The 19,873-nt window shown below is 39.0% G+C and overlaps 1 protein-coding gene across 1 annotated transcript in view; it reads left to right on the forward strand.

Annotated features, from left to right (window-relative positions):
* Positions 1-243: 243 nt before the first annotated feature.
* LOC134507533 (sodium channel protein type 1 subunit alpha) overlaps positions 244-19,873 on the forward strand; it is a 96,431-nt gene continuing 76,801 nt past the window's right edge. The window contains exon 1 of the mRNA XM_063318235.1: positions 244-708. The gene's annotated coding sequence lies outside the window, so the exon portion shown is untranslated. The remainder of the gene's footprint in view (positions 709-19,873) is intronic.

Genomic DNA, 19,873 nt, shown 5'->3' on the forward strand with positions numbered 1-19,873 from the left:
CTAGCAAGTCCAATCTGCGCATATAGTCTGCATTGACATCCAGATCTGTCAAATGCCTTTACCTGAAAATGTGATACATTCTTTGAATAACACAAGCTGACCCAAAGGATTTTCTCTAAGCAGTAACACATTTACCTATGTTCACTGAGCCATTTGCTGAGTTAAGCATCCCTGAGTTAGGAAATTCATTTTTAAAAAATCTGACCTTCAATTCCTCTTCCTCCGCCTTCCACTCACCAGCATGAGACACCCAGGCAAAGCATGCCTCCTTCCTTATTTTGCCTCGCTGTTGCTCACACTAGCTGCTGCTATGCAGTCCTCTAGGCAAGATAGCAGGAACTGTGTTAGGTTCGCTTTTGCTGACTGTTACACTTCCCTAACACTTGTGTCTAGTCTGGCTATTCCGTCCAGGGGAAGAAGGACATCAGCTTTTCAGAGCTAAGCTTGCCTCTTTCCCCAGAGCAGTCCAGGAGGAGAAGAATGAGAGAGGCTCGGTGATCTTCCTACAAACGAGCCCACCTGCTTGCCAGCATTTGCTCTTCCTGCCAGGGATGACATTCCAGATCCAGCTCTGACTCCTCATTATGTAAGGCAGTCTAGGTCAAGTGCAGGAGAGAGACTCTACTGGCCTGAACAAGCTCTGGCTTCAGCCTAAAGCTTCATGGGGGCCTGGAAGTTGGATTATGACCTTTTGCTGCATCTACTTGGGTAATATTTTTAATTGCATGCTTTAATGGTATGCCGAGAGATTCCCCCCTCCCTGTAGCCATGCGGTAGGATGCAGAGAGAGGAAAAAAATTATCAGGAGAGGAAAATCTGTTCTGTTTTCTTGCTTGGATAAACCTAGCATATTTTTGCTAGGTTTTTGATTTTGAAACAGTCTGCAAATGAATCAATAATATATCAGGTATTTGCTTAGCAAACATCTTCCCTGCCTGTGGAAGAATTGCTGTTGATTTGATGGATTAAGCAGTTAAACAAGTCCATTTCCTTCATGGTGTGCTGTGAGCATGGAGCTATATTCTTGAAAAGGGCTATTCACTGTGACGTTTTGCATTGCTTGAGATTTAAACATATAGAAGTAGAGGTGTTCCTTCTTTCACAAGAGTCCTGTTTATCTGTGCATCTGTGTGTGCTTCTGTGTTATTTTAAAAACCACTGAAGAAAAACCTTCGGCTAATAATTGTTGTGATATATATATATATATATATATATATATATATGAATGATACTGCGGACAAAATTCTAGAGTGGCTGCTCTGCAGAGTCCAGACAAAGCGTCTTTGGCGATGGTTGCAGTAAATGATTTGTGCAGGTACAGTGGTTTAAGAAATGTGCTGAACTCTGTTCAAACAGCCTGTGGAGGGGAAAATACTGGTTCCATAATAGGATCTTATTGTTTGAGTTTATTGCAGCATTAACAGGAAGAGAAGGGATTGAGAACTCAGATATGGTCTGCAGCAGAAGAGGCCTCCAGCGGTAGAGAGAATAGATGTGATGCAGCAGACTTGTGAATGGAATTTCAAGCACATGAGCTGGCTTTGTCAGAGAACTGGTGCTTAATGAGGCAGCATGATCCCTTTGAATGTGCCCTGGAGCAGGAGGATTTGTGCAGGACCATGGACAGCAGTGCGGGGCTAGTCTTCAGTGCCACAAAAAGCCCGACTTTTTAAAAGTGTGCACATACATGTGTGTTGGTGTGTGTGTGTGTGAGAGAGAGAGAGAGAGAGAGAGAGAGAGAATTTAAATTAAAAGCTAGCAGGGTGGGGGTGGGGAATGTATTCATTCAGTCAGCTCACTAACTCATTAAATTGCCAGCTGGTTGTTGCATTCTGGAAAGCAGGATTCACACATGCTGCTTTTTTTCCTTAAGCAGTGAAGTATCTCCAGCATATCAGAGACAGGAAGGGCTGTCCTTATTTAACTGCAGGATGTTGCTTGTGCCTGTCATTTCTCTCACTTTGGTCCAAACAAACGGTGAATATTTTCAGCTCTGTTATTCATTCATATCCAAGGGGTAAGTAGTCTGATTCCCATTTTTTTAATTATTATTTGGAGGAACTTTATTTATTGTGGCCTTAAACAGATACTGTATTTGGTGAAAGGTGATAGCTTTTTAACAGCTGCTATTTATATACAGGTTTAATGCATCGGAGATGGGCAATACAGTGAATTCCAGTCTTAGAGTCTTCCCATTTTTGCTTTGAGGAAATTATGTGATATGTGAAGTTTAAAAGATAAATTTCCTGTAATTAGAAATAACACTGAAAAGTTTTTCTTTTAAAAAATGCCATATCTGGAGAGACTAGAGATTTCTGGATAAAAGAGAAGAAGACATTTTGTACTATTATACAGCTATATGTTTTAGTCCTCAGGGTAATAAATTTTACAGTTTAATCCTATGTATATTTAATAGAAATAAGTCCCATTTGTTTCAGGGAACTTTGTATCTGAATATAAGACTGTAGCCTTAAGGATTGTTTAGATCTGCAGCTTCCCCCCCCCCCCCCCCCCATTAAAGGAGGTAGTATATTCTTCTGCATTGGTAACTGAAAGAAATGTGTCTGTATTACAGAAAGTTGTGGGTATTGATTCAGTTCCATTAGCCAGTTAAGCTGACATGTTTCTATTCATCATTATGATGTAAATTCCCAGATCTGTACAGAATGTTCTCCTAAACAAGTAAGCATAGGATAGCAGGTATAAGGCAGAATGACAATGCAATTCTATATATGTGTAGTTGAAACCAGGTCTCATAGAGTTTAGTAGGATAAGTGAGCTAAAACTGCCATCATCCCTGGACAACATGGGGAAGGGAATGATGGGTGTTATAGTATAGAAACCTCTAGAGGGCACCAGGTTGGGTAGACTAGGTTCAGATAATTAATACAACTCCCATTGGACCTTTTTGTTAACACTCCATAAATATCATTAATCCAATGTAATTATGAAATAGGCTTACTGGTTGAGTTCACTCATCATGCTAAGCCAGAATGTCATTTCTTTGGCTTTGACTTGGCATGTTGAATGAGTTTAACCCCTACAGTTAGTTAATTATAGTTTATGGCTTAAGATGATGTCTAAACCAGCCATTCCATATTATTCAGTAAGACACAGTTAAAATAAAGCACAGCTTAGTGTGATATATATTAACCCATGCTATAGCTCAGTGAAGCTTGAATGGTATAAAGAGGTGCTTGAAAAATTTGTGATACTCATTGCAAAATTTAAACAAGGAATTAAAGCCATTTTGGAGCATTATCCATAATTTGATCTGGTCCATACAACATACCACATCACATTTGAAATATGCTTTGTTTTTATTTAGTGCAGAGCGTGACCCAGCTGTTGTGACTTGTGAACTATGTTTGGTGACTTAGCAGATTCTGTGGTCCCAGATAATTGTGTTTTATATAAAAAGTAGGGCTTAGAAGGTCTGAATAAGACTTTCTTATGGAATGGGGTTAGGCTTCTCTCTTGCCATTGCCATTGCTTGTGTTTCATTCATGACCCTCGTATCCTCCTAAGCAAACCAAGTTAAAGAATATAATCTTGGTCATGTGTAGGGTCTGCAAATGGAGTAGGAGGGCAGATGCTTACCAAATGCCCCACAGGAAGTTACAGAAAACCCAGTATTACTAAGGCCTGTATGGATAAGCTTTGTGAAAAGCCTCTGCAGTTTTGAAAAAACAACACTTGACATAACTGTGAGCAAAAGACATTTAATGTCATTGAAGTTATTGTTATAATGTGTAGAAACATATAATGTCCCACGTAACGGGGAAACATAACAAAATACAATATAATCAGATAAACTTCACACTGAGCTCTCAACTGCCATCTCCCTGGTCCCCTTTTTCGTTCCCAGTTCACACTCCTACCACTCTTACATTTGTTTTCTCTTGTGGATCAGTTCCCGACTAAATTAGTTAGGTACTATCCAAATAAGTGGGACCTAAACCAGTCATGGCTAACCTTTCATATTGAATTTAGTGGGATCTAAAGACAGCTAATTGGGGGTTCAAACCTTAATAGCTTTATAAAATCTCATTAAGGGTTCAATAACGGAATTATTCCTAGTGAAATATTGATACTATACCAACTGCAATTACCAGTGTGTCCAAAAACCATGGAGTTATTTCCATTTATTTTTGTACCTTTTAAATGGCTTGCTGGGGCAGTGCACCATAGCATCATCTTGGTCTAGATGCGAAGAAGTTTCCCTGTTACAATACTGCAGCATGAACAAAAATTTACTTGCACAAGAGGCCAAATGTGGAATATGGAATCCATTATCTGGGAAAAGTTGCATTTGACAGTCAAGTTTTCTCTCCCCCCACCCTCAAATGACATACTTAGGATGCAAATGTTAGGGGATGCCAGTCTGTCACTAGCTGTTTGACAACATTTCTAAGGGAAGGCGAAAGTTAGTTGACTCACCAAGTATTTTTTGAGAGGCCCTGAGAGTTTGCTGTCTTTAATTCCGTACTTTATGAAGATACACCCTTCCCCCAGATTCCAAGCTATCCCCACTTGGAAAGGAGTTATGATATTAGCTCATGGGTGAAGAAACCATATTTCCTATAACCCTAGGCAGATTTTCACTTCCATCTGCCATGCTATTTGTTGATTCTTAAATGCTAGTAAAGCTTATAATCAATACAGTTGCTGGTAATCAGAATCCCTACAGCTGGCTAAAAATGGACTGTGTCTATTAGGATAAAGCAGGTTGTTGTAACAATATTTTAATTTTGAATTATTCCACCTCCCAAGGTATTTTATCATAAATGGACCCCTTATATAATATTCCATAGGTGAACTCTATCTAAGCCTACCTAAGTTTGCATTGGGATTTTGAAGCAGTTCTAGGGTATTCATGAGTATTCATGATTTGAGCATTTAATGGCAGTGATCTTATAATAATCATTGAGTTATTGCAAGTTATTCAGTCTGGACATTATGCTGTGCCATAAATGGTTGGTTGGTTTGGGGCTTAACATGCTGCCTGTATCCAGCCACAATGGTTTGTAAACCATAGTTATAACTTGTTATGACATTCCTAGCCAGCCAATGTAAAAGAATTGCTCTTCTTATAACTTTTTCAGAGTATTTGGGGCCCCTTATACAGATGAATGTGTGTTTTTCTTTCCCTTCAGAAATGCTTTGGAGTGGCAACAGCTTGCAGAGGGTGACTGGGGTAGCAGTAAGTTAAAGTTTGGCATCTGTGAAAGGCATACCCCTGGGAGAGGACAAACTTGGTCCTCCTTTTCTATTGCTCCATGTTCACTTGCCCTCTCCATCATACAGGAGAGGAGCAGCCTCCAATTGCTGTGCTCTCTTCTTCTGTACTGTGGGGCAGATCCACCCAAGACAGAGAGCACAAGCAAACAGGCTGGAGTAAGTGGACCTGAAGGAGATGGCACTGAGCTAACCTCCTCTTGAGCTTGTGAGGCTGACTTCTTCACATAGCACCAAACCAATCCATGGAATTCAATTCAAACAGCCATAATTGGAAGCAGGATCCCCATCCTGTGGGGTTCTGATGTAGCCAATTCTGAGGGCTTGCTAGAACTGTGGTTTTTTCCCCCCCAGTTTAGATGTACAGCTTTGACAACTGAAGTGTCCTAAAGACACCAGACTAGAAACCAAGGGTCTGTGAGTTTTAGCCCTGCTGTAGGCATGAACGTAACTTTGGGCCTCCATTGCAGGAGGAGAGCCGTGCTAGTCTATGGTGGCAAAAAATCAGAAGATGTCTGGTAGCCTCTTTTCCAACTAACACATTCTATTAAAAGGCCTCAGCTTTTGTGGGCTGAAGCTCACTTCATCAGAAGCAAGAGTGGCTTGACTGGTGTAGGATTTAAATTGGGGTGAGGTGGGGGGGGAAGGTGATAGGAAAGGAGGGGAAGGCAGGGTGATTATTCAGATGCAGGATATATGTGAGACAGATTACAATGCCTTATCAACTAACATAGCATGTTAGAAACAAATTCTGTTTGTTGAGATCTTATGAGATGGCCTGAAACCTTTTGATGTACATGAGCTACAGCTCATAAAACCTTATGCCATTTAATAGGTTTGGTAGTTGGAAAAGATGCTACCAGAGTCCTTCTGGTTTTTTGGGGCCTCCAGTCACTCTCTCTTAACCTTAGGAAGAAGGCAAGGGCAAACCACTTCTGAAAATGTTGCCAAGAAAACTGCAGGGACTAGTCCAAGCAATTGCTGGGAGTGAAGTCTGACTAGAACACACAGACACACAGACACAGACACAGATGACACAGACACACACACACACAGAGAGAGAGAGAGAGAGAGAGAGAGAGAGAGAGAGAGAGAGAGAGAAGGCTTAGAGGACCCAGGCAACAATTTTATTGTACAAACTGTTAACAAGTGTGGAAGGATAAACTATCCTGAAACAGAAAATGTTACCCACGACTATCAAGGCCATAGTTTTTTTCTCTGCAGTGGTCTGACTGTCAGCTGCCCAGCATAGGCACATAAAATTTTATTGTAAAAACTGTTAACAAGAAGGCAGCCACAGGAAATGCCTGACTTTGACTAGGCATAACCAAGTCCAGTGCCACTTAGTGGCAAAATAATGTAATGATACTATCCAAGCTGTGTGGGACAATCAAGTTCCCACACAAATTATTCTCAGGAGTTAGTGGAGTTCAGTCTGAGTCACAATTCCTGTGTTAAACTTCACAGTTTGATGGGGTGGAGGTCATCTTTAAACTATACATGAAGAATCACAAGTGAACTGTAGTTAAAATAACAGAATTTTCTTCATGAGAACCAACCTCAGTACTAGGCTTCTCTCTGCCTCAGTACACAGGTTATTAAGTAAAATAAATGCCTAAGGAAGAGGTTCCATGTGCTACTTCACAGTGTTCCTCATTTCTTACTGGGGCCAGAGCTGCTCACACTCATTGCCCTACCCACAAAAGGCTTTAGGGGTGCCAAGCCCAGGATTTTTTAGGGAGACTAAACTTTCAGCCGATGGGGATGAAATAATGTGAAAAGGAAGCTGAAAGCATGCAGTGAAACTTAATTTCCTGCCAACAAGGTAGTCTGCAGTGGAACAAAGTATGAATTCCCATTCTGTTGAACATCTTTTTCAGGGAAGCAAGGCATAAAGTATATTAACAGTCTTCAGCAGCAATGAGTATTCTTAATGGGAAGCAAAATTAGTCCCAAGAGGGCAAATGATTTGGCCAAACAGGGCCCTGTGTTCAGATTGTCATCCTATATTGGTTCTGTTTTGTTCACCAAAGAAAGCCTACTACATACATACCTCTAAAACATTAGCTACTTCTTATTCCATCCTTATTCCATCCTCAAAAAGGAAATTTTTGATTTCCAGATTTCCCTAATCAGTCCATTGGCTTTACTCCTTGGTATATATTTAAGTATTTCATTAACAATATTTAATTTCTTTTAAGGCCATGTCACCAGCTATCCCAATTATTATTCTTTTTCATCCATACTTGTGGTCATTAATCTTGTTTTGCAATTACATGTTTGCAATTTCTTATCCTGATCCAGTAACTCATTCGTGGTAAGGTAAGATAGGATTGCTTCCTTGAATTTTCTGGCCAGGCGTCAATGGAAAGTACATTTCTAAATACAGGGCAACTCCTTCCCCTTGAGATCTGGCAGGCCCCCACCCTCTTAACCTTCCAGAAAGTTGTAAAGAGCGGGCTCTTCCCCTGTTGCAAGCCACCCAGAGTTGTGATTCTAAGATACAAGTCTTTTAAATAAAAATAAATAAATATATAAATAAAGGTTGTCAGTACTTCCAGGGTACTGATGAAGCAAGAGTAAGATATAGGTGCTACATGGAACAACATCATCCCATGTCCCTTTAGATACTGCAGTAAAATAGCACAGGTTGGACTATTTAGTATATCTCTGGTTCTACACCATTGCTTAGACTCATTTTTATTTTGATGGTTTCTTTATTTATAAATGGGTAATAAGATAAATGGGCAACTGATAGGCCTTACTCCATAGCAGCTCACATACTTGCCCACTCCATCTCTCCAAATTAAGTCTGTTTCTCAAAGTGCAAATTTTGCCTTCAAATTTCCACCTTATCCAACTGTTGTGATAGTTGTGCTTGGGGAGGGCCACATGCAAGGATGATTTTTCACAGCATATTTGTGCTCCTGCGAGAACCATCAGCCAATCTTCATCAGTATTTCTGAAGTAGAAAATGGAAGTTATGCCTCCCAGTTCTCAGTGATCCTTTTCAATATTTACAAAAATGCAAAACTGTTCAACAGTATTTTCATCATTCACAGAAGGTGTTTTCAGATGTAGACTTCCCCCAGCTATCCAGAAAAAGTGGCATTCTGTAGTCCTGTGCAAATCATTCCATGAACAGCTCTTCTGGATCAGCATTTTGAAGTCCCAAAATAGTCATTGCCTGAAGGCTAAGCCCTTCTAAGGCTTTCTAAGCACATGTGTGCATGGCCAGAAGACATTTCAACCAGTCATTCCAGCTGCTTCATGGCTTCAAAGGCAAGAATCAGGGAGATGTTTTCTCATAAGCCAAGTGCCTCATTGAATGACTTGCACAGACTTGGTTCTTGTAATTCTGCTGCATGCATAAATTTCCTTCAGTACCAAGCCAGGGGCACTGTAGGAAATGATGGAAAGAAAACTATTTTGTGTCTTAATGTGGACGGTGGCGCTGCGGGTTAAACCGCTGAGCTGCCGATCGGAAGGTTGGCGGTTCGAAACCGCGCAGCGGGGTGAGTTCCCGTTGCTTGTCCCAGCTCCTGCTCACCTAGCAGTTTGAAAACATGCAAATGTGAGTAGATCAATAGGTACCGCTTCGGCGGGAAGGTAACGGCGTTCCGTGTCGTCATGCTGGCCACATGACCCGGAAGTGTCCTATGGACAACGCCGGCTCTAAGGCTTAGAAACGGAGATGAGCACCGCCCCCTAGAGTCGGACACGACTGGACTTTACGTCAAGGGAAACCTTTACCTTTACTATTTAGTAGTTTCTAACATCACCAAAAGAATAAATATGAAAATGATCCAGGACAGTGAAAAATTCCTCTTGAAAATGAAGAGGAAAACAGCTGGAAAAGAGAAATGTAAAGGTTCTAAAAATGCTAGTTTGTTACAATCAGAGTTTGGTCACTTCTTCTATGTATCTGAATTCTGGCTTGTTGGCTATTATTTTACTTTTTTTTCCCCTTGCTGAATAGGCTCTCACAAATACATCACTAAATAAATACCTAGCACTTACTGTACAGATGTATTTCTTTTGCCAGTAGATGGAGTTATCCTGATAAAGATGATGCACTCTTTTTTTCCTCCTTTTTAAATTGCCTCCCCCCCCCTTTTTTTTTTCCTTCCTTCCCAAGCTATTGGCTGATTTGTCTTAGGTACCACAGAGTGAGCCTTAGAACAGGAAATTGAAGCTGAAGCAGAAAAGATACTGCAGAGGTCTCTCCGTCTCTCCCTTCCCCCTACCCTACATTGAAAATGCAGCGCTTTTACACACTTCGAAATCTTTCTTTGGAATGGATAATCAGAAGAATTAGGTTAGATATAATTGCATCATAACTATCATTCCTGGATCCCTTTTCCCCTTCTTCTTTTTTCTGGAATAAAATATAAAAATGTTGTTAATGATCTAAGGCAGCCACATCATCTTATGCTGGAGCCTTTTCTGTTTTCCTTTCAAATGTAACCTTGGATGCATACCCTGGACATAGGATAAAAATAGAATGCATGTGGCGATTTGCTAAAATCTGATAGAGATGGAAATGATGCCATTTTTGCATGTTGTGCAAGTGGAGTTCACTTTCCTTACATTGTCTGGGTACAGGACACTTCCACTGGCTATTTGCCTATTGTTTGTTGTTGCTGCTGCTGTTTATTTATTTGAATTTATTAGCCACCCAACTCCAATGGACTCTGGGTTGTCAGAGTCTGCAGGCTTCTAGCTGTCATATAAGGATGCCTTCCTTTTCATATGGTAGTCAGGTGGTTACCTTACTGTGAAAGATACGCTGGAGACTTAAGTTGAAGTTGAGTATCAAGGCAATGCAGGGATGAAGGGCTTTTCCCATTCTATGCCAAAAGAAGCTATGCTTTGTGGACCCAAGTTTTTTTTCAAGGACTATTTACTACTGCCCCCCACTCATTTCTATTTTTTAGTGGGAATAGCCATTCAAGTGGAGTGCACAGTTGATCCTTCGATAATGTAAAGAGTGGAGCATTGTTGGGTCTAAGTATTGCAAACACCAAGGTCCCAAGCTTCAGTATCTGACATTTTCTAAAACTGCAGGGCATGTGGTCAAGTTACCCTTTCAACCTCTTTGCTCAAATGGATTTGTCCACTGTTTCCTACCAGAGGTATGTGCATACAACTCAATCCTATTCATTTGCTTTGCTTGTGCTCCCCCTTCTCCAATGATTTCTATCTTGACAAGAGACTTTTTGCTTTGCATTCTTAGCCTGGATGTTTGATTGGCTAAAGAGCTGGGGGTGGGAAGCCCTTGGGATTCCAGACTTGTCACCAAAGAATCACATTGATGCCATACTTTGGAAGCCTCAGATGTGCTTAATCTCTTCCCTCTGAAAGACAGTGGCTTTCATCTTGTAATCTCAAGCTCCAGATACACCCACTGTGGACACATGCAGAAAACCTAAGCAGAATACTTGTAAAGATTATGGTTATATTTTCAAATCTTGCAGGCTTTTAGGAAAAAAGTGAAGGGCCTTTGTTATAACTGGAGCAAAGATCTTGCACAGGCTGCACTTGTGTCTTTTTACCTAGCCTAAGCACTGTAGTTATCTTTTTGGCTCTCTAACCTATCCAGCCACTGTGTTGCCTGTAGAATTTTTTACAATTCCCAATAAAGAACAGGATACATGACACTTCGTACTCATGGCAGCTGATATCCATGTGATGGAACTTCTTTTCTCACTTAGCATTTGGTCTTGCTTGCCTTGTGAATATGCTAGCTGTACAGCGAATTCAGCCCCCTGTGCTAAATGCTCCTAGGAACACTGATGGCAAAGAAACTCTTTGGATGCTTTCACATCGTATTGTTTCCACTCCCCAATACCTGCAAAATATTTGAAGTCCACTGTGCGGTGGCCTTTGGTCTTGGAAGACCAGTCTTGGAATGCTGAGAATAGGCAAGGACTACTGTGAGCTTAATAGAAAAGTGCAAAAACAGTCATTTAGTCAAGGCCCTGACCTTTAAGGTAGCATAGATCATCTTTATTACAGAAACTGATCAGTGAATTAAACAATCAACTTCATAAAAAGAGTACAAGGACAAAGGAACAAAGCACAGGAAACTATGACATAGGATAGAATGCATAAATATTATCTAAAAAGAACAATAATGATGCCTTAAAATCTAAAACATTTCTAAGACATCAACAGGAATGTATGACACTGACTACAGCAATATGGATAGCAGTATATAAAAAGTAGAACCTAAGTGATAAAAACAAAACGACTAAATTAATTAATACAAATGTTTTTAAGAGTAAAATACTAAAATTCTACCTATTGTATATCAGACTATTAAATGGACACATAGAGACATGATTTTGGGTATAAGTAAATGGGTATAAGTAAAATTGTATATTGTGACAAATAGGAGATGACAGGAGATAAAACCTAGATGCAATATAAGAAACTTAGAAGAACAAAATAAATATGTACGTTAATAAAATCAGAAAATTAAAAAAAAGTTTCCTGCATGGGGCATTGGCAGCTGAGATAAATTTTGCGACTTTCCTGGTGGTGTTAGGTTCTGGTCTGACAGCAAGGAACAAATAAAATTGTTCTCAAGGCAGAAGGGACTTCTGTTGGCAGATGAAAGCATAAGGATGGAGCATAAGTTACTGTAAAAAGGGCATTGAAGAAGTGAATTTGTCCCTGTGCTCTGGAGGAACTTGAGATCCTGGCCGACGTGTTCCTTCCATACCTCTTAAAGTACAGTAGTTTCTGGCATAACAGAAATACCTTGATGTGCACTCCACTCAGAAGGAGAAAAAATAAATTGGTCAACCCCCAACCTGATAGTCAGTACAAGTGGTATGCATTTATACAACTATTTTCCAAAAAACCTGAGCTGTTGGCATGAGTAAAAGCTGTCCGGCCGCTGTGACATCATTCTTGCTGCATATAAATTCCAAGAAAACCTTTTTCCTATCAGCAGCAAAGATTGTAGACCAGCCTTTCTCAACTTTTTGACCCTGGAGGAACCCTTGAAATATTTTTCAGGCCTCGGGGAACCCCTGCCCGTTCAGGCTCAAAGCTGGGCCAGAAGTTACAAAATTATTATATCCATTTCACGTGTAGGCCTGTATTACAGGCATTAACAGTGTTCTTAAACTAAAAATAAAGAATGAAACTTACCTCTTTAATGTGAAATTGCCTGAATTTGAAATAATTTTTAAAATAAATTGTGATCTCCTAGTGACCTCTTGCAGAACCCGTGTGGTAGACTATAGCATTGAACATCTAAGTTTGGGGGAAAGAGAGAGAAGAAGAATTTGCTTGAGCCAAGAGCCAGGGAAGCAGGAAGAGGCAAGTATTTGGTGTACTTAGTTTATATAAGTAAGTAAAATCAAGTCAAGGCAGTGGGAAGTACGGTGTGGCAAGAATTCCTCCAACCTGGAAAATGGCTGACTCCAAAGCTCTACACAGTTCTAACACTGCAATAATGCAGTAAGTTTTGGATTTGAGATGCACTGCATCTTAGCCAAATGAAAATCAACTTGGCTAGCCAAGCAGAACAGTGCTGTGGGAACAGAGTAGTGTGGCCTCATGCCGCTGGATCAGCACCTACACAACAGGAGAACGCCTCTTTCTCTAAACCTGCAATTCAGCTTCATAGCTCACACTAGGCTGTTTGAGCCCAAAGTATGATTTGATAGGTCATATCTAACTTTGAAACAAGATGAAGTTCCCGTATGGAAGTGTTTTGCCCTAGGGTTAAGGTCTCAGGGAGAGAAAATGCAATATTCTTAATCAGAAATTTCATCCCTTGATCCATGAGTGGTAGATACCTTTCTTATTTGAGTTCTTAAGCTAGAGATAGAGCTGTTATCTTGTGTCATACTAGAGGTTCTATAATTTTACCACCCTTTGGGGGGAGTGGGGACAATTTCAGTATATATTTTATGGTTATATACTTTACTGACCACCAGGAGGTAGTGTACTTATTGGCTGTCTGTACCAGGCTGTCTACACTTGATGAGTACCAATAAGAACAAAACAGGTCATGTACTGCCTTCTAGTGTTCAATAATGTGTAACAACTCTCAATCCAGTTTTCTTAAATGGTATCACAAATATCCATTTATCTGGACTTTCTGGGTTATTTCTCACATAAAAATTAGTATATTGTGACTTTTAAAAATCATTTCAAAATAGACTTGGAAAAAGGCAAGCTGTCCATTCTACACTTTAACCAACCTTAAAATGTGTTTTGTGGGAGAAAGAGCCTCTTCAGTCCTGTGGAAATTAAGGTACTTATTCTATAGTTCCATTTTTTGAAGCCTCTAGTATCCATAGCTGGAAATTCTGGTTGATAATAATCTGGTGGTTGGCCAGCTGGATTTCACCCCATTCCTCCTTTTCAGGAGAGTGCCATCTCTCCAGGCTGTCTCCAGGCATTTCATTAAGCATTTGTATAATTACTTACAGTTTTTTCCTTGGTCTTTGAAACTTTCCTCAGTTTCAGAAAGTTTGGTTGTTATCAATTTCCTTACCTCTTGTATCAGCACCATCATAAAGTTAACCAGAGAAAATACTGAAATTTACTTTCAAATCTCTACTAATGTCAGTATCTTTCTTCCCAAAAATAAATCAGACTTTCTTATCCTCACTTCTCTTGCCCAGAAGTTCTATCTCTTCTCATCCTACTAGCTCTGAATGCACCTTGTTCCCAATTACTGTGATGAGGGGGGAAGAGTGTTCAAGTGATGAGCTTCTGAGCAAACTTGAAGTTCTTCTTGGAATGCTCATTTAAGACTGACAGAATGGCACTGCAATTTTATTCGTGATAATTTCCAACTTTTGAAGACATAGGGTTATATCAAAATACTTGCAGCTTTATGGAACTCTCTTGTTACACAGGTAAACTAATGTACTGAAATAATTATTTTCATATAGAAAAGTAATATAGATCAATGTGATGGAAATCAATTTTATTAGAAATACTGCCTTGATGCATTAAGCCAAAGCATTGCTTCTCACCTCCTGTTTCTTCTGCATAATAGTTCGACCCTTTCCTTTAGAGAATGTTGGCTTTTATCCATTTTCAGTCTATGCTAGAAGCTTCTTGGCAAGGCAGATTTGTGTGAGTGAAATTGTCATGAGCACTGATGGTGAGCAGGAGGGGGCCCCTATCCAGGGGGGAAAACGCATGCGTAATAGCGAGGAATTGAGCAGCCATTCAAAGAAGAGACACAGAACAGACCTGCCTTGACTTTTGGGGTTTATCTGTATGGGTTTTCTCACACTTCTTCAGTTTGGTAGGATTTTCTGTCTAATGTAGCAGTAATAAAACACTAGAGACTTATTCCTCGTCTCAGCGTGGTTCCTGCTTGTTAGGACAGAAATGTATCAAACGTAGATGAACCTACTCTGACTTTTTGTATCTCACAAGGCAACAGAATCATGTCATTTAGTTAATATAAAGCTTCCTCTAGTTATTCTTTGCTATTACGTTGAATGAATAGAAGAAGTTATGGTCATGAAAACCTCAAAAAAACGTGTATTTCCCAAAATTCAATATCCATGTATTTGCTCAAAATGTCTTCTCTAGACTTCTACAATAGCTTTTCATTAAAATGAAGCTAGGAAAGAATTTGTTGGATTACCAAAATTTAGTTTCTTCTCCTATTTGTAGTAATTTATAGATACCTATCTTGGGCTAGTCTTTTAAGCAAATAGTTTCAAGGTGAGAAAACAACCAAGGTGCTCCTACTGTGTCCATTTTCCAAGATTAAAGATGCTACAGGGCCTGAGTGTTGCTCATTTTAACAAAACAAGCCTGTGTTTGGTCTGAATTGATTTACTGTACATCCACATAAATGGTTTTCGGATTGCAGCCTTAGTGATCCGATTTACACTTATCTGGAAGTAAGTGACACTAAACTCTGTAAGGTTTCTGAATAAATATATATGATTAAGAGCCAGTTTGGTGCAGTGGTTAAGGCACCAGGCTACAAAGCAGGAGACTGTGAGTTCTAGTCCTGCCTTACCCTGGGCCAGCCTCTCTCTCTCAGCCCTGGGAAAAAGAAGGCAGTGGCAAACCACTTCTGAAAAACCTTGCCAAGAAAACTGCAGGGACTAGTCCAAGCTGTCACCAGGAGTCAACACTGACTCGAAGGCACAAAAAAAAAACCCCTGCCATTAAGCTCAGTGAGGTCTCTGAATGAATATACATAGATTTTGCAGTGTAAAAGGACAATTTAATACCTCTCGTGCCACCAAACCAGAAAGGGGCAATTCTCCTTTCCCCTTGAAGTCCTTGCGTGCTTTTTTCTAAATCTGCCGCAGAGGGACAAACAGGAGGAGAAAAATAAAGGATCCCTTAACATGAGCAGGCTTCCATTTATGTAATATTTCATCAGACCTTCCCTATATATGCATGCACATACAAACACACACACCATTTCCACATTAATTGCAGCAGTAAGAAGAAATGCCCATTGTGATTGAGAAAAAAAAGAGAAAAGGCATTGGCACATTCAAATTGCAAGTGGTAACTCAGAGTCTCACATAAATAATGCAATATCTCCTTGAAGGTATTTAAAAATGTATGGTATCAGTGAATTCCAAGTCTCCCATATGCATCCTTGCATATTTTTAACACTTGATAATAGTCAGCCCACTGTTTAATGGCATTTGCCTCTTTGAATTTTCATTTACTTCTTGCGCAGTCCAGTTTGGCATCATAAACCTACATATGGAGACTTTATTTTGAAGGCAATACTAAAAAACTATGCAAAGATGCTGTGCATATTGTTCTCCTTCTCTACTAATCCTAGAACAGCAAATAGATGTGAATTAATAAATGATACCAATGTCATGGATCCAGAGTGGCTTGATTCAGTAAACAGCAGAAAAGCTGCAGTGTCTCTTATACATTTAAATAAAAACAAAGCTGTAAGACCACTCATATAATTGTCACTGAAATTATATTTGTAAAGTTGTCTAATGTTCAGAACTTTGCTTTTCCTTTTAGCTCTCAACCTACTTTACTATCCTACTCCTATTCTCTTTTTTCCTTTCTCAGATTAAAAATTTCTTACCTCAAGTACCAAGAAGAGATGGTGGCTGGTCTACAGGCATGGCATTTTAGATTACAACTCCCAAAGTCCCATGCCACTGGTCATTCTGATTAGGGCTGATAAAAAATTAAGTTGAAAATATGTGAAAGCTTAATATAATTAACTACACTTAATGGAAGTTTCAGTAAAAATAACAGAAAGTGGCAAACTAACTGAATATTAAGACACAATCATTCTATTTCAAACTGGACATAAATATTTATTGGCTTATTCATGTATTCATTCCAGCAATTTAAAGGCCACTCAGTTCCAAAAAGGTCAGAGGAGCATACAAATAATACAAAAGTAAAATAGAAAGAATAAAATAAAAGTATTATAAAGACGTGATCTCTTAATCCAGTGGCACAATTAATTTTGAAATACATTAGGATGTTTCCTTAAAGAAAGTTTCTGCATTGCATCTCACTGGGTCCATCCACTGATGGAATGGTATTTGCCAGTGTAATGATAGAAAATGTGATTTTCTCTTCTCATATGATGGATATGATATTTTCTCCCTGAATGTGTCAAGACAAAAAACATAAACATTTTGGAAATGGAATACCAGAATTCTGATACAATAATGATTTAAATCATATTGAATAACTTTGCAGAGGGTAGTTTTTAAAACATTGTTATCCCAACCAAATTCTTGAATTTGAATTTTGAAAAGTAATTGGTATTTTCCCAACCTTTTCTGGCCTAGCAAAGCAAGGGACTATAGTTACGATGTTTGTTCCTGTTGTTTGTTCCCCACCGCACCTCGGCAATGACTTTCCTTGCAATAACACTCTGAATGTACAAATTGCACTTTAATCTTCCTTGAGTTTCAAAAGTTGTTTAGAACTGAGCACCAGTGGCTAAAAGGGAATTCAGTTTTTGAGTCCTCACCTTCTGCTTATGTTTTAACATACGCCAGCATATTCACTTTGCAACGGCAGCTCAGAATCTAGAGCTCAAATTATGTGTAGAGAGTGCTACACATGGGACTGACACAGATGCACACTAGCTCAGCTTGAATTTGTACCTGTTTGCTTCTTTGGGGTAGTTGACCCCAGGCAAATGCTGTAAAGGCCTTTTAATGTAGGACACTTCATTTGGGGAGAGATTAAAATATGCTGTACTTTAAATATGGATATGTATGCCAAAAATTATTCAAAAGGTTTAATTTTGAGATAGATGTTTGGTTGTTTTGCTAGTATTTGCTAGTATAAATATTCAGTACAAAACCATATTAAAGTAATTCAGGATCTATATGTATAGAACTTAGCTGTTACAAAGCTGCATCATAAAAGCTAACAAGTTGGTCATGAAACTGTGCAGTGTGTTGGATTATGTACAGTACAACTATTTTAAGTTCTTTTAATCATAATACTCTTATATGCTTAGTTAGTTTCTGCCCTTTCTCCCTCCTCTGGACAAAAGTGTAGCCCCATATTTGCATGAGCTCTAGAAATCTCTAGGCCTTTTAGTGTTATTAGAGTCCAATTTATTTTTTGGGTTTGAGGACTTAGAGCCTTTGTCTCATTTCAGGCTTTTTTGTAACTATTAATCCATCCCTGTTACACCATTTTGTTTTCTTAAGTAAGTGTTCTCACACAGAGGGAAAACATTCTTAAAGGACATGCTGTGTTAACACCAATAGTGACTATTTCCTGCTAGCTTAAGGACCTACTTCAGAGTAAGCCCCTTCATTCATTCATTCATTCATTCATTCATTCATTCCTAGGGAAGCAGACTCTCCAATTTGGTCCTTTTATCTCATCTGCCCAACAGATGCAGGCCATATTTTTAGTTCAGTTCTTTTAACAGACTGACTTATTGGACAATTGAAGCTGCTTTAATAAGGCAAATACAGCATTTCAGTGTACAGATGCTTCCACAGTTCCATCTGAGGCAACAGCTGCTTTGCTTAGCAGCCAAGAGCTGGTTTTATTGCTCCTGAAGAAACAAGGAACGTGGTGGTTTCATCCGTTAACCAGAATTTATGACGGGTGTATCATCTGTTCATTGCTTGGATTACAGTATGTTGATTATTCATTGAAAAAGGTGTGACTTCAACAAGCATCAAAATTCTACCCTGTCCATTGTCAACAGTGAATCCAACAGAAGAAGGGAAAACCTCTTTGGCTTTTGGCTAGGGTGGTTGAAGCTGTGTGTATGTTTTTGTTGTTGCCCAGTTTTGCCATTTTTTGTTCCTTTGTCTTTATTTGTTTGTTTGTTTGTTTGTTTTGTTGTTATTTTTTTCTGTGTTTTTACTTTGTAAACTGCCCAAATTCTCTGGGAGTTGGGCGGTATACAAATTTGATTAATAATAATAAATAATAATAATAAGATTTAGAAGTTGGACTTTTTAAATAATTGCCACATACTATAGTATAGAAAGCTTTACTTAGTACTAAAGTATAATACTACATAGAAAATTTTACTGCCTTACAAACATTGTTTTGGGGGACTTCCAAACTTTTCTTCCCTTTTTATTTTAAATTCAACTTTCCTAAATATTGCATGCTGCTTAATCAATTAAAAAATTAACTCCAGCTATATCAAACAATCTTTATTATAGTCATAAGGCCAGAAGTCAAATTTAAATAAAACGTATGTGTGTACAGTATATGCATACAGTATATCTGTTGTTACTGTATACCATTGTTGGTCTTGAGTATTTTGTTCCCGAGATCTAAGTGGCAATTTCTTGGGGTGAGGAAGAAGTCCATATGCAGTTCATGATTTAGAATTTTTTCAAAATATACATTCTACAGTACTATGTCATTACTACATGTTCATTTAAAATAGAGCTTCTAAAGACCTTCCTGAATGGGATACATGACATGCAGATTTCTAACACAAAACATTTAGTTGACAATAAGCTCACTAGAACTTCAAGAAAATAAATACAATGTATTTGCCTTGCTTATAAAAGCCACCACTAATAGATTCCACCATTATTCAACTGATATCAACCGGATGCTTTTGTTTAAGCCAATGCAGAGCCAGGTCTGTTCCTTCCTCTAGAAACCTGATACTTTTTTAAAAAGGCAGCAACCATAGGATCTGGCAGAAAGAGTCCTTTTCCCTAGTTCCTGAGGTTAACCATTGGATGTTAGAAACCAATTCAGTACTATTTGTTTGCAGAAAGATGTTAAAAAGTTCTGAATCAGCCTTTGGGTATGTAACAAACAGCATTCTGCATATCATTCTATCATGAATTCATCAGCTATAATTAAGCTCCAAACCAATGCAGAAATTATACCAGTAAAGTTTGCTCTATAACTTATTTCTGTGCTGGGAAAATTGAGCTGTTATGTATCTATATAAACTGTATTTGTGGGCTTGTGTGTGTGTGTGTGCGCACAAGCATGCACACCTTCGAGTCAGACATGACTCCTGGCGACTGCCTGGACTAGTCGCTGCAGTTTTCTTGGCAAGGTTTTTCAAAAGCAGTTTGCCCTTGCCTCCTTCCTAGGGCTGGTATCTTCTCTTTTATTTGAGATTTAGCATCAAGGTTAACGTTTAACACCTTTCTCTGAACCTGTGGTATGATGGAAA

Source organism: Candoia aspera, chromosome 1 (genome assembly GCF_035149785.1).
Source record: "Candoia aspera isolate rCanAsp1 chromosome 1, rCanAsp1.hap2, whole genome shotgun sequence".
Taxonomy (NCBI): domain Eukaryota; kingdom Metazoa; phylum Chordata; class Lepidosauria; order Squamata; family Boidae; genus Candoia; species Candoia aspera.